At 42.8% G+C, this 5,489-nt stretch overlaps 1 pseudogene; it reads left to right on the plus strand.

Annotated features, from left to right (window-relative positions):
* Positions 1-1,207: 1,207 nt before the first annotated feature.
* LOC141100161 (zinc finger MYM-type protein 1-like) lies at positions 1,208-4,116 on the plus strand (annotated as a pseudogene).
* The last annotated feature ends 1,373 nt before the right edge of the window (positions 4,117-5,489 follow it).

Genomic DNA, 5,489 nt, shown 5'->3' on the forward strand with positions numbered 1-5,489 from the left:
GGTATATAGCAGGGGGTGTACATATATATACATAATAGGGTATACAGCAGGCTGTGTATATATTACTAAGGTATATAGCAGGGGTGTACATATATACACATTATAGGGGTATACAGAAGGGTGTGCATATATTACTCAGGTATATAGCAGAGGGTGTACAAATATACACACCCTGCTGTATACCCCTATAATGTATATATATTACCCAGGTGTATAGCAGGGTGTACAGTATATATACAGTATATATACATTATAGGGGTATACAGCAGGGTGTGTGTATATTACTCAGGTACAGTATATAGCGGGGTGTACAGTATATATACATTATAGGTGTATACAGCAGGGTGTGTATATATTACACAGGTGTAGAGCAGGGGGTGTACATACAGTATATATACATTATAGGGGTATACAGCAGAGTGTGTATATATTGCTCAGGTACATAGCCGGAGTGTACAGTATATATACATTATAGTTGTATACAGCAGGGTCTGTATATATTACTCAGGTATGTAGCGGGGTGTACAGTATATATACATTATAGGGGTACACAGCAGGGTGTGTATATATTACTCAGGTATACAGCAGGAGTATACAGCAGGGTGTGTATATATTACTCAGGTATATAGCAGGAGGTGTACATATATATACATTATAGGGGTATACAGCAGGGTATGTATATATTACTCAGGTATATAGCAGGAGGTGTACATATACATTATACGGGTATACAGCAGGGTGTGTATATATTACTCAGGTATAGAGCAGGGTTGTACATATACTGTATATTACACAGGTGTAGAGCAGGGGGTGTACATACAGTATATATGCATTATAGGGTATACAGCAGGATGTGTATATATTACTCAGGTACATGGCCGGAGTGTACAGTATATGTGCATTATAGGTGTATACAGCAGGATGTGTATATATTATTCAGGTATATACCAAGTCCATCGGAGCACCTCTACCAGTGCTTGCCGGGCCGAGCTGGGCAGATTCCCTCTACACCTAACGGTTCTAAAGAGGGCACTGTCATTCCGGGCTCACCTACGTAGGAGCAATCCAAGCTCCCATCACCATAAAGCCCTGACACATGTAGGTGAAACAGAAAAACCAGGACCCTCGGAAAAGCTCACCCAAACCCAACCTGACCAGAACACCAATCACAACAACCTGACAAAAGCCGGAATCAGGAAGATGGTAGATGAAGGCCAGAAGAGGTACGTGACTGGAAGAACGACATCATCAGCTCACAGAAACTGACCATGTACCGGAGTCTACAGAGAGACTACAGACTGGCCCCATACCTGGAGAAACTCCCGGACCCCAGAGACCGCAAGATCCTGAGCCGGTATAGACTCAGTGCCCACAGTCTGGCCATCGAGGTCGGCCGACACAGGCAGAGCTACAAGCCCAGGGAGGAAAGACTGTGCCAACACTGTGACCAGGAGGCCCTGGAGGATGAGACCCACTCAGCGGCGTAGGAAGGGGGGTGCGGGGGGGCGGGCCACCCCGGGCGGCACAGTGCGGGGGGCGGGCCGCCGGTGGTGCAGCAAATTTTTTTTTCCATGTAATTAAAGTTAGTCCCGGGAGCAGGGGCGCCTAGCGGGGAGATGTAGGAAGCCGTCCGCTGCGGTCCGCACTCACGCTCCAACTACAATTCAGCTCCTGGGCAGACAGCTCGTAAGCGTCCTGTGACAGGCGGCCCCGCCCCCCGCCGCTCCGCTCTGGCGGTATGAAGGAGCTTGCGGGGAAGTGGGCGGTCCGAACGACGCGACGGCAGAGTGTGTGAGGCGGGCGGCAGTTGGCAGTTCAGCTCCAGTTCGGCTCCTTCCTAACTAGTGAGTTCTAGAGTTGCAGGTAAAAAGTGTGCAAATAATGCAGAGGGTGACACAGTGACTAAAAAAGAGAATACTCCACATGTTCACTCTACTCTTACTATCTGTAAGGCTAACCAGCAGCGCTGTGTTATTCTTGGTGTGTGTTTAGGGGGTGCACCGTGCAGGAAGCAGACCTTTACTTTCTGGTATTCTTGTACAGTTCTGAAATTCTGTAATTGTCCTTTTCTGAAAGATTTCTTTATAGGGATTTATAAGGTACAAGAGACATAGAAAAGTCACAAAGGCTGGGTTCACGCTGTTATTTTGGTGTACGTTTTAGGCTATAAAAAATGCATAGGTTTCTGTACACAGAGATTAAAGGGGTATTCCCAGCAGACAGGATCAGTCTCCATCCTGTCTGCTCCGGCAAACGGCAAGCCGGGTTACTTCCGGTTTGCCGTGTGTCAGATGCGGCGCATTCATTCATAAATGCGAGTGGCAGGCTCCAACTCCTTTACAGCGTACAGGCTTTACCAAGTACTCCGCTGCCGGGCCGATAGGTCATTTGGTGGGAGGGCTAGGGCTGGACTATGTTTAGCAGCACCCAGACGTAGGCAGAAAGTGACATCATTCTGGGAATGCTGGAGTCAGTGTCTGCAAGCAGTCCCGCTCTCTTGCCGGCTGCAGGAGTGCCATCTTGGTGGCATGGGCACTGGCACTGCCCGGGCCCTGGTCTGACCTTACTTTGTTTTTTTGTTATTTTGTTAGGCTTAGATAAAATGAAGCGAAGAAAAGAAAGTGGTGCAATGTTTAGAAAAAAGAAAAAGGCTAAGGAGAAAGAATTGACAAAAAATGAAGGTGCACTACTAAAATATCTCAGCCGCGATACCACTACTCCTGCTGCTGAGGAGATTCCTAAATTCACAGCATTAGACACAAGTGCTCCTTCAACTTCAGGAACCAATGAGGAGTGTGATGACCAAAACATTGACCCAAGTGCTCCTTCAACTTCAGGAACCAATGAGGAGTGTGATGACCAAAACATTGACCCAAGTGCTCCTTCAACTTCAGGAACCAATGAGGAGTGTGATGACCAAAACATTGACACAAGTGCTCCTTCAACTTCAAGAAGCAATGAGGAGTGTGATGATCAAAATATTCCTGCTATTGACTTAAAAGATGTTGGTCTTTGGCCAAGTAAAATTAATAATGATACCAGGATCTTACTGGTACGTCAAGGTGCATCAGTGGTTTAGCATCTAGACTCAGACTTTGCTGAAGTGGTTCGTGAGGGTGTATCAATCAAAGGACAAAACAGAAAACTTAAACACAACTGGTTTTTTAAAACTTGCCAAATAATGAAAAAATGTTGAGGTCATGGTTGCTGTACTCTCCTTCCAAAAAAGCCCTTTACTGCTTTTGTTGCAGACTATTTGCAGATGCAGAAACAAGTCAGTCTAATTTAGATTCAGTGAATGGATTCAACACATGGTGGAAACTTAATCCTAAAGTATACAACCATGAATCTAGTGTGGCCCATGTAGAATGTTTCACAAAATGGAAGGAGTTGGAAATTAGACTCCAACGTGGCGTAACAATTGATAAAAAAGTACAGGAAGAAGTAGAAAATAATGTGAAGAAGTGGAGGGAGATACTTTCAAGATTGTTGGATATCATTAGATTCCTAGCTAAACAAAATTTGGCTTTACGGGGTCACAGAGAAGTAATTCATCATGAGTCTGATTACGAACCTGAATCAACTGGAAATAAGGGAAATTTTTTAGAATTAGTTCATTTGTTGGCGAAATATGATCCAGTGCTATGTGAACATATTCTAAGAATCAAGTTGGGAAAAAAGTTTGCTACATCATATTTGTCTCCTACAATTCAGAATGAGTTTATAGAAATTTTGGGGGGGAAAGTAAGAAGCAAAGTTGAGGAGCAAGTAAAATTAGCAAAGTATTTCTCTATGATATTTGACAGCACCCCTGATATTTCTCATAAGGATCAAATGTGCCAAGTTTTACGCTACGTTATGATCAATGGAAATAAAGTGAAGGTTGTGGAATCATTTGTTGATTTCATTGAAATAAAAGGTAAAACTTCAGAGAGTATTTCAACTATGATTTTGCAACAATTAGAAAAATACGGAATTGACATCCAAAATTGTAGAGGACAAGCATATGATAATGCTGCTGTAATGGCTGGTCAACATACTGGCGTTCAGAGACGCATCAAGGAAATAAACAAAAAAGCTGAATTTGTTGCATGTACTGTACAAATCACTCTCTGAATTTGGCAGGTGTACATGCAGCTTCTGTTGCACTGAGTTCGGTTACATTTTTTGGAACTGTGGAGCGTTTGTTCACATTTTTTTCTTCTACCACCCATCGCTGGGATGTTCTGATTTCAGTCACTGGTCAAAGTGTCAAGCGTGTATTAGAAACTCGGTGGAGTGCACGGGGAGATGCTGTGAGTGCAGTAAAAAAAAATTACTCCAAAATTTTACAGGCTGTAGAACATTTAACTGGTGAAGAAGAAAATAGAGTTACCAGGTCAGATGCTGGTGTGTTGCTTGTTGCATTACAATCTTTTTCCTTCCTGTACTTTCTTGGCCTGTGGGAATCTGTGCTTAAAGAAATTAATGACACACAGGTCTACCTACAGACCAAAGGATTAAATATCCAACAATGTGACACAAAACTTGGAGCATTAAAAGCATTTTTAACTGAAAACAGAGAGGAATTAGTTAGCATTCAGTAGCTAATGCAAAAGAAATTTGTGAAGATTTGGGAATAGATATGGATCGCCGCTCTAGAAAGAAGAAAAGGATGGCAGGTGAAGAATCACAAGACGCTGAATTGCCGTATGAAATGGAGTTGATGAGAGAAATGTACCTTTCGTTGGACAGAGTGATCCAGGAGATCACAACAAGATTTAAACAGCTTCATGCTCTTGCTGAAAAATATGCCTTCCTTACGCCATCACACCTTTTGGACGAGAAGTATGAGTGTCAGCTAAATCAAGATCACGATGATATTAATAAGGAAGAGTTCCTCATTGAGAGAAAAAGGCTTAAAAGTTTTCTTTCTGTTGCTGTTACACAAGACAAAAAAGAGACATGGAAGGAGGACAGTCCCCTTGAACTGTTGCAGTTTATTGTAAAATATAGTCTAGAGAACTCAGTTCCAAATATTGTGATACTCCTTCAAATTTTTCTCACTATTGCAATAAGTGTTGCTACTTGTGAGAGGAGTTTTTCTAAGTTAAAGCTGATTAAAAATTACCTTTAGATCCACAATGAGCGCCATGCATTTAGGAAATATGGCCATTCTGTCTATTGAACATCAGCTGAGTGAAAAAATAGACTTAGATGATGTTGTCAACGATTTTGCAAACAGAAAGGCAAGAAAAGTAAGATTCTAGAACAATTGAAATCAACTTTACTCCCAAAGTAACAATTTAAAGTTTCAGTTAAACAATAAAGAGTTTTGTTTCTGTGCGTGTTGTCCTGACTATTTTTTTGTAACCTTTGTGTGTATTGAGCCGGGGGGGGGGGGGCACCAAATTCGGGAACAGCCCCGGGTGGCAAAAGCTCTAGCTACGCCACTGGACCCACTTCCTGCTACACTGCCCCAAATACTCAGCAGTGAGGAACACTCACTT

The sequence above is a fragment of the Dendrobates tinctorius genome, unplaced genomic scaffold (assembly GCF_039654945.1).
Source record: "Dendrobates tinctorius isolate UK_male_01 unplaced genomic scaffold, ASM3965494v1 ptg000103l, whole genome shotgun sequence".
NCBI lineage: Eukaryota > Metazoa > Chordata > Amphibia > Anura > Dendrobatidae > Dendrobates > Dendrobates tinctorius.